At 51.3% G+C, this 19,460-nt stretch overlaps 5 non-coding genes and 1 pseudogene across 5 annotated transcripts; all 6 read left to right on the top strand.

Moving 5' to 3' along the window:
- The first annotated feature begins 3,532 nt into the window (after positions 1-3,532).
- On the top strand, positions 3,533-3,720 carry LOC130335408 (U2 spliceosomal RNA). Its single transcript, XR_008877048.1, has one exon. It is a non-coding gene; the product is annotated as a U2 spliceosomal RNA (small nuclear RNA).
- Positions 3,721-5,798: 2,078 nt separating this feature from the next.
- Positions 5,799-5,955, top strand: LOC130335414 (U2 spliceosomal RNA; annotated as a pseudogene).
- A 5,817-nt stretch (positions 5,956-11,772) lies between these two features.
- LOC130335407 (U2 spliceosomal RNA) lies at positions 11,773-11,960 on the top strand. The gene has a single exon (XR_008877047.1). It is a non-coding gene; the product is annotated as a U2 spliceosomal RNA (small nuclear RNA).
- Positions 11,961-14,047: 2,087 nt separating this feature from the next.
- On the top strand, positions 14,048-14,238 carry LOC130335369 (U2 spliceosomal RNA). The gene has a single exon (XR_008877014.1). It is a non-coding gene; the product is annotated as a U2 spliceosomal RNA (small nuclear RNA).
- A 2,087-nt stretch (positions 14,239-16,325) lies between these two features.
- Positions 16,326-16,516, top strand: LOC130335357 (U2 spliceosomal RNA). The gene has a single exon (XR_008877003.1). It is a non-coding gene; the product is annotated as a U2 spliceosomal RNA (small nuclear RNA).
- Positions 16,517-18,606: 2,090 nt separating this feature from the next.
- Positions 18,607-18,797, top strand: LOC130335460 (U2 spliceosomal RNA). The gene has a single exon (XR_008877090.1). It is a non-coding gene; the product is annotated as a U2 spliceosomal RNA (small nuclear RNA).
- Positions 18,798-19,460: the final 663 nt, after the last annotated feature.

Here is a 19,460-nt window from a genome sequence, read left to right as displayed (position 1 = left end):
TACAACCATCTGGCCAGGCAGTGGCCTCACGGCCCTTCCTACTGGTCTGGTGGGGGCGACAATAGGTCTGCGGGGGTGGCCATCCTGATCAGGGGAGGTAACTTTGCACTTGATTCCGTCCGGGAGCTCGTCTGTGGCAGACTTCTTGTCGCAGACGGTTCCTGGGCGGGTGAGCCCGTGCGGCTCATCAACGTGTATGCCTCCCCTGAGAGGGATGTCCGACTGGAGGTTCTCCAGGCCCTGCGGGCTGAACTCGCCACCACTAGAGCAGTAGTGTTGGGTGGTGACTTCAACTGCCCCATTGAGGTGGACGGGCGCAGTTCTGGCACATCCGCCAACCTGGACGTGACGTCTAAACTGCTGATTGAGATGGTGACGGAGGCATCCTTGCAGGACGTTGTCGGGTCCATCGGGAACGGCTCCGTAAACTATACGTGGAGCCGCCCCGATGGCTCGCTCCGTTCTCGGATAGACTTCATCTTCACTTCGAGAGCAGTCAGAAAGGTGTCGTACTCTATGGTCCCCTGCTTCTTCTCTGACCACAGGGCCATTCGATTCCGGGGGACTCTGGGCCATGGATTCCCACCTGGCCCGGGCTCCTGGAAGTTGAATTGTGCCCTGTTGGAGCAGAGGGAGGTCATGGAGGAACTTAGGGATGCTTACCTTGTATGGCGAAATGACAAATGTCTGTTCAAGTGCATCAGCGATTGGTGGGAATATGTTAAAGTCGAATTCCGTTGTTTCTTTCAGGCAAAAGGCAGACAACAGGCGTGTGCGAAGAAGTGGGACTTGAGGAAACTGCAGCGCGAGCTGCGGTCCCTGCAGGACCTGCTCCAGTGTGGCTGGGACGTCAGGGAGGAGCTGGAGGAGACCAAAAAGAGCTTGAAAAGGCACTTTGAGGAGGAATCCAAGCGAATCGTCTTTCGTTCCAAGGTGGAGAACCTGGAGAAGGGTGAGAAATGTAACTCTTTCTTTTTCAGGAAGCTCCATGCCGGCCACACGCCCCTGACTGAGCTACGAGATGAGACCGGACACATGAGGAGCGGCAAGGAGGAAGTGATGGGGGTCGTCCACGACTTCTACAGCAACCTCTACGCCCCCAAGTCATCCGACCCCGAAGCCGCCGAGAGGTTCCTGTCAGGTGTCACTAACGTTGTTGATCCCGCAGGTGCGGCGGCTATGGACGATCCCTTGACGGTGGGGGAGCTGCTCTCTGCCGCTAAATCCTTTAAGCCCGGCAGGACCCCGGGCAGTGACGGTCTCCCGGCCGAGCTCTACGTAGCGCTGGGTGACCTGATCTGTCCGGACCTGTTGGAGGTGTACGAGGAGATGGTGGTGGGGGGCAGAATGCCTCCGTCGTTGAGGGAAGGGATGATCACGATCTTGTATAAGCGGAAGGGGGAGAGATGTGACCTGAAAAACTGGCGTCCCATCTCTCTCCTGAACGTGGACTACAAGATCCTCGCCAAGGTGCTGGCCAACAGGCTGAAACCTGTCATGGGGCAGATCGTCCATCCGGACCAGACCTGCAGCATTCCTGGCCGCAGGATTGCCGACAGCCTTGCCCTTGTGAGAGACACGGTCCATTACATCCAGGACCGCGGGGGCCGCGCCGCCCTGGTCAGCTTAGATCAGGAGAAGGCGTTCGACCGTGTCTCCCACGCATTCATGGACAGGGTTTTGCGCAGGCTGGGTCTGGGGAAGATGTTTTGCTCTTTTGTTAACGTTATGTATTTTGACATTTACAGCACGGTGTTGGTGAACGGCTGGAAGACTGACCCCTTTCCTATTCTTTCAGGGGTTAGACAAGGCTGCCCTCTTTCACCTCTCCTTTTTGTTTGTGTTATAGAGCTCTTCGCTGAGACTATCCGGCAGAATGGAGAGATCAGAGGGATCACCGCACCAGGACCAGATCGCCACGAGGTCAAGTGCTCGCTCTACATGGACGACGTGACCGTCTTCTGCGCTGACCAGCGTTCGGTGACTGCACTCGTCCAGACCTGCGAGGACTTCGGCAGAGCTTCGGGGGCAAAAGTCAACTGCGGGAAGTCGGAGGCCATGCTCTTCGGGGAGTGGCACCTGGCTTCCTCCGCCCCCTTCCCCTTTGCCGTTAAGCCGGACTTCATTCAAATTCTTGGAGTCTGGTTCGGGAAGGAAGGAGCGGCCCTTAAGTCTTGGCAAGACCGACTAGGAAGGATAAACTCGAAGATCGGACTGTGGAGCTCCAGAAAGCTCACGATGGAAGGCAAGGCACTTGTCCTGCGGAGTGAAGTTTTGCCTGTGCTCCAATATACCGCACAGGCCTGGCCTCCCCATACCACCGTTTGCAAGGCCATCACCCGGACAGTGTTTGGCTTCGTCTGGGGCAAAATGGACAGAGTCAAGAGGACCGTGATGTACAAGGAACCCCGCAAGGGTGGGAAGGGAATACCCGACATCCCCGCTCTGCTGAGGGCCTCCTTTGCATGTGTCACGGTGCAGCGGACTCTTGTAGAAAAGACTGGCTCAGCGGGCAGGTCCATGTCTCGCTTGCTTCTCATGCCCCTCTGGAGACAGCTGGGCTGGGACAAGTGGGACAGCTCCATCCCTTACAACTGGAACACTCCCTGGTTCTATGGGGATGTTGTCCGGTTTGTGAGGGAGCACCAGCTGGAAGGACTGAAACCAGACCTATGGAAGCCAAAGACAATCCACAAGCTCATCCGAGCTAAGGACTCGACCGAGCTGGTTCCGGGACTCCCCGCAGCCACTGCAGAGACAGTTTGGAACAATGTGGCCTCAAAGCGGCTTACCAATGGACACAAGGACTTGTCGTGGATGGCCGTCATGGGAGGTCTCTCTCTCAGGTCATTCATGCATGCCCGCAACCTGTGCAAGACCCGGTACTGCCCCCGTTGCCCCTACGTGGAGGAAACATCTTTCCACGTGTTTTGGCAGTGCCCCTTTGCACAGGGTCTGTTGGACGCCCTAGAACAGGAACTCAGAGACTCAGTGCCCAGGAGCTGCCTATCGTACCATTCGGTGCTTTACGGCCTGTTCCCTGGGACCCACGACGTGGAGGCCATCCAGGAGGCCTGGCGCCTTATGAACTGTTTTAAGGACGCAGTGTGGCTTGCCAGGAACCGCCTCGTGATCAACAGGGAAAACATGTCCGTCCGGGACTGCCGCAGGTTCATCAAGAACCTGCTTAGAGACTATTCCATCTTGGACAGCTCGGCCGTTGATGAGGAAGAAGAGGAGTGAAGACCCCTCTCCTTCTCCCATGTCTCCCTGAAGATACAGCCCAACAGTTTGGCCCTGTGATCCGCCCCCTCCCTACCCCCACATAGTCGCCCACACCCCTACCCCGATCACAGATTGTATTATTTGGTTTTTGTTTGATCTCTTGTGCCTTTATATTGCAGGATTGAGCTGAATGTTAGAGTAGCATGGTGTGCGATGTATAGCTTAGGGAACCTTTGCTGTGTATTGTACTATCATGCTTTGTGTGACTGTAATTTATTGTACGACTTGTAATGACTGAACGGAAAATAAAGCTCTTTCAATCAAAAAAAAAAAAAAAAAAAATCTGTTCTTATCAGTTTAATATCTGATACGTCCCCTATCTGGGGACCATATATTAAATGGATTTTTGAGAACGGGGGCCGATTTCGAAGCTTGCTTCCGTCGCCCTATGCATTGACCCGATATGGCAGTATCTTCGGGTACAGTGCACCACCCCCTTACAGGGTTAAAAAGAAAGATTCCTACTTTCATTGCTACCTGCTTGCTGGCTAGCCAGCTAGCCAGCCCTGTGGGCCTTGCTGCTGCTGCAGCCAAAAAACAAAAGGTGGTGCTGCTGCTGCTTCTGCTGCTTCTGCTTCTGCTTGTGTCTGGCCGCTGTTGGAGCGTCCAGGCACAGGACTTCTGCTGCTGCTGACTAAATGGCCTCCTTAATTGGATCATTTGAGTAGCCAGCACACCTGTGCAGGTAGGGCATGACATGATAGGCAGCTGCCTTGATAGCGGGTGGGTGCTGAATGTTCCTAATTGACAAAATAAGATTAATGCTTATGAAGAAATATAAAATCTCATCCCTTCCCCAATATCGCGCCACACCCCTACCCCTTAATTCCCTGGTTGAACTTGATGGACATATGTCTTTTTTCGACCGTACTAACTATGTAACTATGTAACATAACATGGGGGGGGGGGGGTCTCCTGGCTGTTCACACAGGTGTGTCATTGCTGTACATTGACCATGCATTGCTTCTGTGGTATTGCAAAGGCAAAGACAAATGCTTCCAGCCATCCATTGCACTAATGGATTGGTCATCAGCTGGCTGACTATGTCCCGCATCAATATAGACCAAAGTACAGAGGGTTAGGCTATGCTATTGTGCACCTACCTGATGCATCAGAAGGTGCGAGGCCCTTGCTAAATTCTGTGCACAGACTTTGAGATCTATACTTTAGACTGTATCTAAACCTGCTCCAACATGGACTGACATTCTGGCCTACTTTCAGCCGATGCGACTTGTCTGTCGCTGAACAGTCGCTTTTTATGTATTCAGCACCTATGTATAATGTTGTAAAAATGCTCTAGAAGCTAAAGTCGCAGAAATGTCACACATATTTGGCCTGCAACTTTCTGTGCGACAAATTCAGACAGGAAAAATCAGTATAAATCCTTAGAAAATTATCCCCCAGTGTCTCCATCTGCTGGCGGTATTGAATAAGCATTGCTGCACTGATGGGGTATGCATTAGACGAAAAAAAAGAAGAAAAAGAAGAATAATACGCCCAGAAAAGAGGCGAAAAGGAGAAAAACGTAAAAAAACGTGAAAAAAAAGTAAGAGGAAGAGAAGGGAAAAAAAGGTGGAAATGGGTTTAAAAGTGATTTCGGCGGAGAAATATATATATATATATATATATATATATATATATACGCGCACACACACATATATATAAACGTATTCTCCGTTGAGATATTGCAGCCGCTGCTGTGTCCAGGCCCAGGAGCCTTAGCACTGTGCTGTGATGTCACTCAATACCACTGACATCACTAGGTGTAAACAACATCTCTCCTTTGCTGTGTATGTGACTATGGAGCTGTTTGGTGATGTCGTCTATTATGGCCTTCATAGAAGCAACAGGAGATTGTTGCATCCATCTAGAACCCTCAGAACTACAGTGCTATGATGTCACTCACTTCCACAGGCCTTGCAGAGTGTAAACAACAACAACCCAGCTTTGTTGTGTATGTAACCATAGGGATTTGTGATGTCACCTAGAACCTTCACAGCAGCGACAGCTTTATGAGGAGCATCAGCACTGCTCTGCCTGAGCAGAACCATCACCGCCATAGGTTGTCAAATAACCCGGGTTTAACCCACACAGGTAAGTCCAATGGGGTGCAGGCATGTCCTCTATGCTTACAGCTTCCCGTGGGTGTTGGTTTGATACCGTTTGGGGACAGCCAAGGAGGCATCTGCAGGCAACAAAGGTAGGTGTGTGCTTGTGTGTGTGTTTCCTATGCAGATCCTAAGCCCAGTGTCACATGCAAGTAGGAGGAGTAAGAAGGGTTCCTGGCAAATCCGGGTTATGGATTGCATTTAAAAAGGCCCCGTGGGAGTGCAATGGGCCCCTGTCTTGCTGCTTAGCAATAATGGTATGGGTTTAGGTTCTGCTGTGTGTACTGGTGGTTGACTGCTCCCCAGCCCAGAGTGTGCATGGAAAATTGTCTGGCAGCCTCCCTGACAGCAAGCAGTGATAGTGCCCATGAAGGGCACCTTGTTGGGCCCGCCCCTTTCACGGTTATCGCTTCTCGGCCTTTTGGCTAAGATCAAGTGTAGTATCTGTACTTACCTGGCAGGGGAGATACCATGATCGCTACGGTCTGAAGAACTCCAAGCATTGTGGTAGAGATTTTGCGTAGTACGATTGCAGTACTTTTCGTTCTTATTAGAACCGCATTTCTGTAGAGCATACCACCTGAAGATCGTCTCCTGCCTGCCTCGGAACATCTGAAGAAGGAGAAGATCTTGAAGACTGCAGCTCCGGAAGAAGCCGACGAAGAACCTGGAAGAAGGGAATCGGCGGTGAATTCCGGAACAGCGGCGAAGAGGAAGGCGGCGCAGAATCCTTTCGAAGAAACTCGCTGCCTCTGGAGAAGGATTTGCATAGCTCCTCCCACCGGGACCGGATCTGCATAGCTCCTCCCACCCGGGAAAGAAGACTTTGCGAAGCCTCTCTCCACAAGCAAGCAAGGAAGCGGAAAAGAGCATGCTGGAAGAAGCCATGGCCTCAACCAGCAAGTCCACCCAGGAGGCTGCAGGGCAAGGCCTGGAGGTCCAGCCCCAACCACAGCAAGCTTCAACCTCCACCACGGCAAGGCAGAAGGGCGGCAGAATTCCTAACCTGGAAGCTCCAACCCTGGAGCCCTGGATGAGGCAGACTGTTGCCTTGAAGCTCAAGCCCGTGGACGGAAGGGTGCCGGACATGTCCCACGACGTGTTCTGCAAGAAGATGCTGGCGGATCAAGGCTTCCCCACGGCTGACACCCTGGGAATAGCAACCTTCTTTTCGGGAATCTTCTACATCACCTTTGCCACCATTGGGACCTGTAGAAGATACTGGGAGGTGGTGAAAGCGGCGAGTCCCGAATCCCCTTTCTCTCGCTTTGTGGGCAACTGCCTTATTCAAAGAGAGGAGAGGCGGGTGACGGTCTCAATGCGGAACCCACACACCCCAGGCACGGACATCTCGACCTTCCTGAAGCGCTTCTGCACCGTGGTGAGGGAGCCCACCCGCATCCTGAACTCACTCGGATACTGGACCTGCAAGTGGTCTGTGGTCGTCAGACTCAACAAGAACCCTGCTTCTCCAGACGGACTACAGCACCTGCCAACGACATTTTCCTTGGGCAACTCCACAGGACTTATCTTCTACCCGGACATGCCGCAGACCTGCAGGAGATGTGGCAAGATGGGCCACGAGGGCAAGGACTGTACGGAGGATGCCTGCAGGTATTGCCGTGTGACAGGTCACACGACCAAGGACTGCCCCAAGAGCAAGACCTGCAACCTCTGCGGACTGGCAGCCCACAGCTACAAGGACTGCCCCCAGAGGGAGAGAACATGGGCATCTGTGGCAGCGAGAGCACCGAAGCCAGCCCCAGCTCCGGAGCCAACACCACGGATGGCCAAGCCGACCAAGGAGGGTAAGAAGGCGAAAGCCACCACCCCTGCCCCGTCCTGCCCCTCCCCTGCCCCTCCCGCCCCATCCCCTGCCCCTCCCGCCCCATCTCCTGCCCCATCCCGCCCCACCCCTGCCCCATCCCGTCCCACCCCTGCCCCATCCCGTCCCACCCCTGCCCCTCCTGCCCCATCCCGTCCCACCCCTGCCCCTCCTGCCCCATCCCGTCCCACCCCCGCCTCTCCTGCCCCATCCCGCCGCACCCCTGCCCCCCGTACCCCACCCCGGCCCACCCCTGCCCCCCGTACCCCACCCCGGCCCACCCCTGCCCCGTCCTCCCCTGCCCGGCCCACCCCTGCCCCGTCCTCCCCTGCCCGGCCCACCCCTGCCCCGTCCTCCCCTGCCCGGGCACTCTCTCCTGCCCCCCGCCCCACCCAGCCTCCTTTCTCTCCTGGCCCAGCAGCACCTAACCCCCCTCCAGCTGCTGGTGCCCGCCCTTCGGAGGACTTTCCTATGCTTCCTCCCCCAGGTACCATACAGAGGAAGAGGAAAGGAAGGGACAACGTATCAGAAGAGTCCCACAAAAGAAAGATAATCGAGACCTGCGAGACCCCTCAAGCTTCAGATGAGGAGGAGGAGATGGAGCAGGTCTGCGAGAGCCTTGAGGCTTCAGAAGGAGAGGAGGTGATGGAGCAGGCCCAAGTGGAGCAGGTCCAAGCAGAGCCAGTCCAAGCTCAATCTATGGAGGAGCTGCTGCAGGACCCAGAGGTTAAGAAAATCCTGGACACTCCGTCCAACACGGTCTACGACGATTTCTTGGAAGGGCGCTACGAGAAGCCACAGGAGCCGACAGGCGCCAGAGAAGAGGACCCGTCCGACCAGACTGGTAACTAGTATCAGAACTAACCTCTCTTTTTATTCCCATGGCTGATCTCAACATCTTCTGCATTAATGTGAGGAGTATTAGAGCTTGGTTTAGATTTCAGACTGTTCTTACGTTCTTAGATTCCCAGAGGTGTGATGTTTACATGTTGCAGGAATGTGCTTTGTCTGCTTCTAGGTCTTACAACCATCTGGCCAGGCAGTGGCCTCACGGCCCTTCCTACTGGTCTGGTGGGGGCGACAATAGGTCTGCGGGGGTGGCCATCCTGATCAGGGGAGGTAACTTTGCACTTGATTCCGTCCGGGAGCTCGTCTGTGGCAGACTTCTTGTCGCAGACGGTTCCTGGGCGGGTGAGCCCGTGCGGCTCATCAACGTGTATGCCTCCCCTGAGAGGGATGTCCGACTGGAGGTTCTCCAGGCCCTGCGGGCTGAACTCGCCACCACTAGAGCAGTGGTGTTGGGTGGTGACTTCAACTGCCCCATTGAGGTGGACGGGCGCAGTTCTGGCACATCCGCCAACCTGGACGTGACGTCTAAACTGCTGATTGAGATGGTGACGGAGGCATCCTTGCAGGACGTTGTCGGGTCCATCGGGAACGGCTCCGTAAACTATACGTGGAGCCGCCCCGATGGCTCGCTCCGTTCTCGGATAGACTTCATCTTCACTTCGAGAGCAGTCAGAAAGGTGTCGTACTCTATGGTCCCCTGCTTCTTCTCTGACCACAGGGCCATTCGATTCCGGGGGACTCTGGGCCATGGATTCCCACCTGGCCCGGGCTCCTGGAAGTTGAATTGTGCCCTGTTGGAGCAGAGGGAGGTCATGGAGGAACTTAGGGATGCGTACCTTGTATGGCGAAATGACAAATGTCTGTTCAAGTGCATCAGCGATTGGTGGGAATATGTTAAAGTCGAATTCCGTTGTTTCTTTCAGGCAAAAGGCAGACAACAGGCGTGTGCGAAGAAGTGGGACTTGAGGAAACTGCAGCGCGAGCTGCGGTCCCTGCAGGACCTGCTCCAGTGTGGCTGGGACGTCAGGGAGGAGCTGGAGGAGACCAAAAAGAGCTTGAAAAGGCACTTTGAGGAGGAATCCAAGCGAATCGTCTTTCGTTCCAAGGTGGAGAACCTGGAGAAGGGTGAGAAATGTAACTCTTTCTTTTTCAGGAAGCTCCATGCCGGCCACACGCCCCTGACTGAGCTACGAGATGAGACCGGACACATGAGGAGCGGCAAGGAGGAAGTGATGGGGGTCGTCCACGACTTCTACGGCAACCTCTACGCCCCCAAGTCATCCGACCCCGAAGCCGCCGAGAGGTTCCTGTCAGGTGTCACTAACGTTGTTGATCCCGCAGGTGCGGCGGCTATGGACGATCCCTTGACGGTGGGGGAGCTGCTCTCTGCCGCTAAATCCTTTAAGCCCGGCAAGACCCCGGGCAGTGACGGTCTCCCGGCCGAGCTCTACGTAGCGCTGGGTGACCTGATCTGCCCGGACCTGTTGGAGGTGTACGAGGAGATGGTGGTGGGGGGCAGAATGCCTCCGTCGTTGAGGGAAGGGATGATCACGATCTTGTATAAGCGGAAGGGGGAGAGATGTGACCTGAAAAACTGGCGTCCCATCTCTCTCCTGAACGTGGACTACAAGATCCTCACCAAGGTGCTGGCCAACAGGCTGAAACCTGTCATGGGGCAGATCGTCCATCCGGACCAGACCTGCAGCATTCCTGGCCGCAGGATTGCTGACAGCCTTGCCCTTGTGAGAGACACGGTCCATTACATCCAGGACCGCGGGGGCCACGCCGCCCTGGTCAGCTTAGATCAGGAGAAGGCGTTCGACCGTGTCTCCCACGCATTCATGGACAGGGTTTTGCGCAGGCTGGGTCTGGGGAAGATGTTTTGCTCTTTTGTTAACGTTATGTATTTTGACATTTACAGCACGGTGTTGGTGAACGGCTGGAAGACTGACCCCTTTCCTATTCTTTCAGGGGTTAGACAAGGCTGCCCTCTTTCACCTCTCCTTTTTGTTTGTGTTATAGAGCTCTTCGCTGAGACTATCCGGCAGAATGGAGAGATCAGAGGGATCACCGCACCAGGACCAGATCGCCACGAGGTCAAGTGCTCGCTCTACATGGACGACGTGACCGTCTTCTGCGCTGACCAGCGTTCGGTGACTGCACTCGTCCAGACCTGCGAGGACTTCGGCAGAGCTTCGGGGGCAAAAGTCAACTGCGGGAAGTCGGAGGCCATGCTCTTCGGGGAGTGGCACCTGGCTTCTTCCGCCCCCTTCCCCTTTACTATTAAGCCGGACTTCATTCAAATTCTTGGAGTCTGGTTCGGGAAGGAAGGAGCGGCCCTTAAGTCTTGGCAAGACCGACTAGGAAGGATAAACTCGAAGATCGGACTGTGGAGCTCCAGAAAGCTCACGATGGAAGGCAAGGCACTTGTCCTGCGGAGTGAAGTTTTGCCTGTGCTCCAATATACCGCACAGGCCTGGCCTCCCCATACCACCGTTTGCAAGGCCATCACCCGGACAGTGTTTGGCTTCGTCTGGGGCAAAATGGACAGAGTCAAGAGGACCGTGATGTACAAGGAACCCCGCAAGGGTGGGAAGGGAATACCCGACATCCCCGCTCTGCTGAGGGCCTCCTTTGCATGTGTCACGGTGCAGCGGACTCTTGTAGAAAAGACTGGCTCAGCGGGCAGGTCCATGTCTCGCTTGCTTCTCATGCCCCTCTGGAGACAGCTGGGCTGGGACAAGTGGGACAGCTCCATCCCTTACAACTGGAACACTCCCTGGTTCTATGGGGATGTTGTCCGGTTTGTGAGGGAGCACCAGCTGGAAGGACTGAAACCAGACCTATGGAAGCCAAAGACAATCCACAAGCTCATCCGAGCTAAGGACTCGACCGAGCTGGTTCCGGGACTCCCCGCAGCCACTGCAGAGACAGTTTGGAACAATGTGGCCTCAAAGCGGCTTACCAATGGACACAAGGACTTGTCGTGGATGGCCGTCATGGGAGGTCTCTCTCTCAGGTCATTCATGCATGCCCGCAACCTGTGCAAGACCCGGTACTGCCCCCGTTGCCCCTACGTGGAGGAAACATCTTTCCACGTGTTTTGGCAGTGCCCCTTTGCACAGGGTCTGTTGGACGCCCTAGAACATGAACTCAGAGACTCAGTGCCCAGGAGCTGCCTATCGTACCATTCGGTGCTTTACGGCCTGTTCCCTGGGACCCACGACGTGGAGGCCATCCAGGAGGCCTGGCGCCTTATGAACTGTTTTAAGGACGCAGTGTGGCTTGCCAGGAACCGCCTCGTGATCAACAGGGAAAACATGTCCGTCCGGGACTGCCGCAGGTTCATCAAGAACCTGCTTAGAGACTATTCCATCTTGGACAGCTCGGCCGTTGATGAGGAAGAAGAGGAGTGAAGACCCCTCTCCTTCTCCCATGTCTCCCTGAAGATACAGCCCAACAGTTTGGCCCTGTGATCCGCCCCCTCCCTACCCCCACATAGTCGCCCACACCCCTACCCCGATCACAGATTGTATTATTTGGTTTTTGTTTGATCTCTTGTGCCTTTATATTGCAGGATTGAGCTGAATGTTAGAGTAGCATGGTGTGCGATGTATAGCTTAGGGAACCTTTGCTGTGTATTGTACTATCATGCTTTGTGTGACTGTAATTTATTGTACGACTTGTAATGACTGAACGGAAAATAAAGCTCTTTCAATCAAAAAAAAAAAAAAAAAAAATCTGTTCTTATCAGTTTAATATCTGATACGTCCCCTATCTGGGGACCATATATTAAATGGATTTTTGAGAACGGGGGCCGATTTCGAAGCTTGCTTCCGTCGCCCTATGCATTGACCCGATATGGCAGTATCTTCGGGTACAGTGCACCACCCCCTTACAGGGTTAAAAAGAAAGATTCCTACTTTCATTGCTACCTGCTTGCTGGCTAGCCAGCTAGCCAGCCCTGTGGGCCTTGCTGCTGCTGCAGCCAAAAAACAAAAGGTGGTGCTGCTGCTGCTTCTGCTGCTTCTGCTTGTGTCTGGCCGCTGTTGGAGCGTCCAGGCACAGGACTTCTGCTGCTGCTGACTAAATGGCCTCCTTAATTGGATCATTTGAGTAGCCAGCACACCTGTGCAGGTAGGGCATGACATGATAGGCAGCTGCCTTGATAGCGGGTGGGTGCTGAATGTTCCTAATTGACAAAATAAGATTAATGCTTATGAAGAAATATAAAATCTCATCCCTTCCCCAATATCGCGCCACACCCCTACCCCTTAATTCCCTGGTTGAACTTGATGGACATATGTCTTTTTTCGACCATACTAACTATGTAACTATGTAACATAACATGGGGGGGGGGGGGGTCTCCTGGCTGTTCACACAGGTGTGTCATTGCTGTACATTGACCATGCATTGCTTCTGTGGTATTGCAAAGGCAAAGACAAATGCTTCCAGCCATCCATTGCACTAATGGATTGGTCATCAGCTGGCTGTCTATGTCCCGCATCAATATAGACCAAAGTACAGAGGGTTAGGCTATGCTATTGTGCACCTACCTGATGCATCAGAAGGTGCGAGGCCCTTGCTAAATTCTGTGCACAGACTTTGAGATCTATACTTTAGACTGTATCTAAACCTGCTCCAACATGGACTGACATTCTGGCCTACTTTCAGCCGATGCGACTTGTCTGTCGCTGAACAGTCGCTTTTTATGTATTCAGCACCTATGTATAATGTTGTAAAAATGCTCTAGAAGCTAAAGTCTCAGAAATGTCACACATATTTGGCCTGCAACTTTCTGTGCGACAAATTCAGACAGGAAAAATCAGTATAAATCCTTAGAAAATTATCCCCCAGTGTCTCCATCTGCTGGCGGTATTGAATAAGCATTGCTGCACTGATGGGGTATGCATTAGACGAAAAAAAAGAAGAAAAAGAAGAATAATACGCCCAGAAAAGAGGCGAAAAGGAGAAAAACGTAAAAAAACGTGAAAAAAAAGTAAGAGGAAGAGAAGGGAAAAAAAGGTGGAAATGGGTTTAAAAGTGATTTCGGCGGAGAAATATATATATATATATATATATATATATATATATATATATATATATACGCGCACACACACACATATATATAAACGTATTCTCCGTTGAGATATTGCAGCCGCTGCTGTGTCCAGGCCCAGGAGCCTTAGCACTGTGCTGTGATGTCACTCAATACCACTGACATCACTAGGTGTAAACAACATCTCTCCTTTGCTGTGTATGTGACTATGGAGCTGTTTGGTGATGTCGTCTATTATGGCCTTCATAGAAGCAACAGGAGATTGTTGCATCCATCTAGAACCCTCAGAACTACAGTGCTATGATGTCACTCACTTCCACAGGCCTTGCAGAGTGTAAACAACAACAACCCAGCTTTGTTGTGTATGTAACCATAGGGATTTGTGATGTCACCTAGAACCTTCACAGCAGCGACAGCTTTATGAGGAGCATCAGCACTGCTCTGCCTGAGCAGAACCATCACCGCCATAGGTTGTCAAATAACCCGGGTTTAACCCACACAGGTAAGTCCAATGGGGTGCAGGCATGTCCTCTATGCTTACAGCTTCCCGTGGGTGTTGGTTTGATACCGTTTGGGGACAGCCAAGGAGGCATCTGCAGGCAACAAAGGTAGGTGTGTGCTTGTGTGTGTGTTTCCTATGCAGATCCTAAGCCCAGTGTCACATGCAAGTAGGAGGAGTAAGAAGGGTTCCTGGCAAATCCGGGTTATGGATTGCATTTAAAAAGGCCCCGTGGGAGTGCAATGGGCCCCTGTCTTGCTGCTTAGCAATAATGGTATGGGTTTAGGTTCTGCTGTGTGTACTGGTGGTTGACTGCCCCCCAGCCCAGAGTGTGCATGGAAAATTGTCTGGCAGCCTCCCTGACAGCAAGCAGTGATAGTGCCCATGAAGGGCACCTTGTTGGGCCCGCCCCTTTCACGGTTATCGCTTCTCGGCCTTTTGGCTAAGATCAAGTGTAGTATCTGTTCTTATCAGTTTAATATCTGATACGTCCCCTATCTGGGGACCATATATTAAATGGATTTTTGAGAACGGGGGCCGATTTCGAAGCTTGCTTCCGTCGCCCTATGCATTGACCCGATATGGCAGTATCTTCGGGTACAGTGCACCACCCCCTTACAGGGTTAAAAAGAAAGATTCCTACTTTCATTGCTACCTGCTTGCTGGCTAGCCAGCTAGCCAGCCCTGTGGGCCTTGCTGCTGCTGCAGCCAAAAAACAAAAGGTGGTGCTGCTGCTGCTTCTGCTGCTTCTGCTTCTGCTTGTGTCTGGCCGCTGTTGGAGCGTCCAGGCACAGGACTTCTGCTGCTGCTGACTAAATGGCCTCCTTAATTGGATCATTTGAGTAGCCAGCACACCTGTGCAGGTAGGGCATGACATGATAGGCAGCTGCCTTGATAGCGGGTGGGTGCTGAATGTTCCTAATTGACAAAATAAGATTAATGCTTATGAAGAAATATAAAATCTCATCCCTTCCCCAATATCGCGCCACACCCCTACCCCTTAATTCCCTGGTTGAACTTGATGGACATATGTCTTTTTTCGACCGTACTAACTATGTAACTATGTAACATAACATGGGGGGGGGGGGGTCTCCTGGCTGTTCACACAGGTGTGTCATTGCTGTACATTGACCATGCATTGCTTCTGTGGTATTGCAAAGGCAAAGACAAATGCTTCCAGCCATCCATTGCACTAATGGATTGGTCATCAGCTGGCTGTCTATGTCCCGCATCAATATAGACCAAAGTACAGAGGGTTAGGCTATGCTATTGTGCACCTACCTGATGCATCAGAAGGTGCGAGGCCCTTGCTAAATTCTGTGCACAGACTTTGAGATCTATACTTTAGACTGTATCTAAACCTGCTCCAACATGGACTGACATTCTGGCCTACTTTCAGCCGATGCGACTTGTCTGTCGCTGAACAGTCGCTTTTTATGTATTCAGCACCTATGTATAATGTTGTAAAAATGCTCTAGAAGCTAAAGTCGCAGAAATGTCACACATATTTGGCCTGCAACTTTCTGTGCGACAAATTCAGACAGGAAAAATCAGTATAAATCCTTAGAAAATTATCCCCCAGTGTCTCCATCTGCTGGCGGTATTGAATAAGCATTGCTGCACTGATGGGGTATGCATTAGACGAAAAAAAAGAAGAAAAAGAAGAATAATACGCCCAGAAAAGAGGCGAAAAGGAGAAAAACGTAAAAAAACGTGAAAAAAAAGTAAGAGGAAGAGAAGGGAAAAAAAGGTGGAAATGGGTTTAAAAGTGATTTCGGCGGAGTATATATATATATATATATATATATATATATATATATATATATACGCGCACACACACACATATATATAAACGTATTCTCCGTTGAGATATTGCAGCCGCTGCTGTGTCCAGGCCCAGGAGCCTTAGCACTGTGCTGTGATGTCACTCAATACCACTGACATCACTAGGTGTAAACAACATCTCTCCTTTGCTGTGTATGTGACTATGGAGCTGTTTGGTGATGTCGTCTATTATGGCCTTCATAGAAGCAACAGGAGATTGTTGCATCCATCTAGAACCCTCAGAACTACAGTGCTATGATGTCACTCACTTCCACAGGCCTTGCAGAGTGTAAACAACAACAACCCAGCTTTGTTGTGTATGTAACCATAGGGATTTGTGATGTCACCTAGAACCTTCACAGCAGCGACAGCTTTATGAGGAGCATCAGCACTGCTCTGCCTGAGCAGAACCATCACCGCCATAGGTTGTCAAATAACCCGGGTTTAACCCACACAGGTAAGTCCAATGGGGTGCAGGCATGTCCTCTATGCTTACAGCTTCCCGTGGGTGTTGGTTTGATACCGTTTGGGGACAGCCAAGGAGGCATCTGCAGGCAACAAAGGTAGGTGTGTGCTTGTGTGTGTGTTTCCTATGCAGATCCTAAGCCCAGTGTCACATGCAAGTAGGAGGAGTAAGAAGGGTTCCTGGCAAATCCGGGTTATGGATTGCATTTAAAAAGGCCCCGTGGGAGTGCAATGGGCCCCTGTCTTGCTGCTTAGCAATAATGGTATGGGTTTAGGTTCTGCTGTGTGTACTGGTGGTTGACTGCCCCCCAGCCCAGAGTGTGCATGGAAAATTGTCTGGCAGCCTCCCTGACAGCAAGCAGTGATAGTGCCCATGAAGGGCACCTTGTTGGGCCCGCCCCTTTCACGGTTATCGCTTCTCGGCCTTTTGGCTAAGATCAAGTGTAGTATCTGTTCTTATCAGTTTAATATCTGATACGTCCCCTATCTGGGGACCATATATTAAATGGATTTTTGAGAACGGGGGCCGATTTCGAAGCTTGCTTCCGTCGCCCTATGCATTGACCCGATATGGCAGTATCTTCGGGTACAGTGCACCACCCCCTTACAGGGTTAAAAAGAAAGATTCCTACTTTCATTGCTACCTGCTTGCTGGCTAGCCAGCTAGCCAGCCCTGTGGGCCTTGCTGCTGCCGCAGCCAAAAAACAAAAGGTGGTGCTGCTGCTGCTTCTGCTGCTTCTGCTTCTGCTTGTGTCTGGCCGCTGTTGGAGCGTCCAGGCACAGGACTTCTGCTGCTGCTGACTAAATGGCCTCCTTAATTGGATCATTTGAGTAGCCAGCACACCTGTGCAGGTAGGGCATGACATGATAGGCAGCTGCCTTGATAGCGGGTGGGTGCTGAATGTTCCTAATTGACAAAATAAGATTAATGCTTATGAAGAAATATAAAATCTCATCCCTTCCCCAATATCGCGCCACACCCCTACCCCTTAATTCCCTGGTTGAACTTGATGGACATATGTCTTTTTTCGACCGTACTAACTATGTAACTATGTAACATAACATGGGGGGGGGGGGGGTCTCCTGGCTGTTCACACAGGTGTGTCATTGCTGTACATTGACCATGCATTGCTTCTGTGGTATTGCAAAGGCAAAGACAAATGCTTCCAGCCATCCATTGCACTAATGGATTGGTCATCAGCTGGCTGTCTATGTCCCGCATCAATATAGACCAAAGTACAGAGGGTTAGGCTATGCTATTGTGCACCTACCTGATGCATCAGAAGGTGCGAGGCCCTTGCTAAATTCTGTGCACAGACTTTGAGATCTATACTTTAGACTGTATCTAAACCTGCTCCAACATGGACTGACATTCTGGCCTACTTTCAGCCGATGCGACTTGTCTGTCGCTGAACAGTCGCTTTTTATGTATTCAGCACCTATGTATAATGTTGTAAAAATGCTCTAGAAGCTAAAGTCGCAGAAATGTCACACATATTTGGCCTGCAACTTTCTGTGCGACAAATTCAGACAGGAAAAATCAGTATAAATCCTTAGAAAATTATCCCCCAGTGTCTCCATCTGCTGGCGGTATTGAATAAGCATTGCTGCACTGATGGGGTATGCATTAGACGAAAAAAAAGAAGAAAAAGAAGAATAATACGCCCAGAAAAGAGGCGAAAAGGAGAAAAACGTAAAAAAACGTGAAAAAAAAGTAAGAGGAAGAGAAGGGAAAAAAAGGTGGAAATGGGTTTAAAAGTGATTTCGGCGGAGAAATATATATATATATATATATATATAATATATATATATATATATACGCGCACACACACACATATATATAAACGTATTCTCCGTTGAGATATTGCAGCCGCTGCTGTGTCCAGGCCCAGGAGCCTTAGCACTGTGCTGTGATGTCACTCAATACCACTGACATCACTAGGTGTAAACAACATCTCTCCTTTGCTGTGTATGTGACTATGGAGCTGTTTGGTGATGTCGTCTATTATGGCCTTCATAGAAGCAACAGGAGATTGTTGCATCCATCTAGAACCCTCAGAACTACAGTGCTATGATGTCACTCACTTCCACAGGCCTTGCAGAGTGTAAACAACAACAACCCAGCTTTGTTGTGTATGTAACCATAGGGATTTGTGATGTCACCTAGAACCTTCACAGCAGCGACAGCTTTATGAGGAGCATCAGCACTGCTCTGCCTGAGCAGAACCATCACCGCCATAGGTTGTCAAATAACCCGGGTTTAACCCACACAGGTAAGTCCAATGGGGTGCAGGCATGTCCTCTATGCTTACAGCTTCCCGTGGGTGTTGGTTTGATACCGTTTGGGGACAGCCAAGGAGGCATCTGCAGGCAACAAAGGTAGGTGTGTGCTTGTGTGTGTGTTTCCTATGCAGATCCTAAGCCCAGTGTCACATGCAAGTAGGAGGAGTAAGAAGGGTTCCTGGCAAATCCGGGTTATGGATTGCATTTAAAAAGGCCCCGTGGGAGTGCAATGGGCCCCTGTCTTGCTGCTTAGCAATAATGGTATGGGTTTAGGTTCTGCTGTGTGTACTGGTGGTTGACTGCCCCCCAGCCCAGAGTGTGCATGGAAAATTGTCTGGCAGCCTCCCTGACAGCAAGCAGTGATAGTGCCCATGAAGGGCACCTTGTTGGGCCCGCCCCTTTCACGGTTATCGCTTCTCGGCCTTTTGGCTAAGATCAAGTGTAGTATCTGTTCTTATCAGTTTAATATCTGATACGTCCCCTATCTGGGGACCATATATTAAATGGATTTTTGAGAACGGGGGCCGATTTCGAAGCTTGCTTCCGTCGCCCTATGCATTGACCCGATATGGCAGTATCTTCGGGTACAGTGCACCACCCCCTTACAGGGTTAAAAAGAAAGATTCCTACTTTCATTGCTACCTGCTTGCTGGCTAGCCAGCTAGCCAGCCCTGTGGGCCTTGCTGCTGCTGCAGCCAAAAAACAAAAGGTGGTGCTGCTGCTGCTTCTGCTGCTTCTGCTTCTGCTTGTGTCTGGCCGCTGTTGGAGCGTCCAGGCACAGGACTTCTGCTGCTGCTGACTAAATGGCCTCCTTAATTGGATCATTTGAGTAGCCAGCACACCTGTGCAGGTAGGGCATGACATGATAGGCAGCTGCCTTGATAGCGGGTGGGTGCTGAATGTTCCTAATTGACAAAATAAGATTAATGCTTATGAAGAAATATAAAATCTCATCCCTTCCCCAATATCGCGCCACACCCCTACCCCTTAATTCCCTGGTTGAACTTGATGGACATATGTCTTTTTTCGACCGTACTAACTATGTAACTATGTAACATAACATGGGGGGGGGGGGGGTCTCCTGGCTGTTCACACAGGTGTGTCATTGCTGTACATTGACCATGCATTGCTTCTGTGGTATTGCAAAGGCAAAGACAAATGCTTCCAGCCATCCATTGCACTAATGGATTGGTCATCAGCTGGCTGTCTATGTCCCGCATCAATATAGACCAAAGTACAGAGGGTTAGGCTATGCTATTGTGC

This window comes from Hyla sarda, unplaced genomic scaffold (assembly GCF_029499605.1).
Source record: "Hyla sarda isolate aHylSar1 unplaced genomic scaffold, aHylSar1.hap1 scaffold_450, whole genome shotgun sequence".
NCBI classification, from domain to species: domain Eukaryota; kingdom Metazoa; phylum Chordata; class Amphibia; order Anura; family Hylidae; genus Hyla; species Hyla sarda.
Note: the sequence above shows the minus strand (reverse complement) of the source record. Positions and strands in the feature narration are given on the sequence as shown.